The sequence below is a fragment of the Limulus polyphemus genome, unplaced genomic scaffold (genome assembly GCF_000517525.1).
Source record: "Limulus polyphemus unplaced genomic scaffold, Limulus_polyphemus-2.1.2 Scaffold105212, whole genome shotgun sequence".
Lineage (NCBI taxonomy): Eukaryota > Metazoa > Arthropoda > Merostomata > Xiphosura > Limulidae > Limulus > Limulus polyphemus.
The window spans coordinates 1,185-1,960 of record NW_013770808.1 but is presented as its reverse complement, the minus strand read 5'-3'; the positions used below and the strand labels follow the sequence as shown (position 1 = coordinate 1,960).

Genomic DNA, 776 nt, shown 5'->3' with positions numbered 1-776 from the left:
ACAAACACTTGAAGAGAAGTTGGGGAAAATGTTCTTACAGTGTTCATTCTTTAATCTTAATTTTAAATAATATTTTCTTTTAGGTATTCATTAATGAAGCATTAAAGAATGCTATCAATCACTAGAGTGGTGAAAATAACAGCCGATCTTTTATTTTGCTTTCTGGGAAAAGAGAAACCTAAGACGGAAATATGTAATGTTGCAACATAATTTAAGTTTGTTTGATTTAGTGCAAATCTACATAAATGGGCTATATCCACCGAGTGTATCGAAACCTTGTAGCATTGCGCTTAAAAACAAAAACCAGCTGGATATAACACATATTTTTAGTTTATCATCCAGTACTCTTTGAAATGATACCTATGAACTCATCAGTTTTGAAATGAAATTATAAAAATTATTTAAATAAGTGCTTGTGGTGTAGTGGTCATCACATTCGCTTTACACGCGAAAGGTCCCAGGTTCAATCCCTGGCAGGCACAAAGTGTATTTTTAGATTAGCGCGTTCTGCTGTCTCAGACTACAGACGTGTTTTATTATCAGTTCTGATTTCATGTTTAGTTAGTGACTTACTCTGTTTTGTTTTATTGCGTTGTGTAGTTTTTGTTTGTGATTTTAAATGTGGAAGTTCCTGGACTTGGTTTATTAAGTCCAGAGCTTCTGTTGAATCTATATTTGTTCAATATGGTTCTTTGGAAGATATGAAAAGAATCCACAAACACTGTTCTAAATGTAACCTCATAGTCCCCCGGACAAGTGACAATAGATGAAACTGA

At 33.5% G+C, this 776-nt stretch overlaps 1 non-coding gene across 1 annotated transcript; it reads left to right on the top strand.

Moving 5' to 3' along the window:
- The first annotated feature begins 409 nt into the window (after window positions 1-409).
- Window positions 410-482, top strand: Trnav-uac. Its single transcript has one exon. It is a non-coding gene; the product is annotated as a tRNA-Val (tRNA).
- The last annotated feature ends 294 nt before the right edge of the window (window positions 483-776 follow it).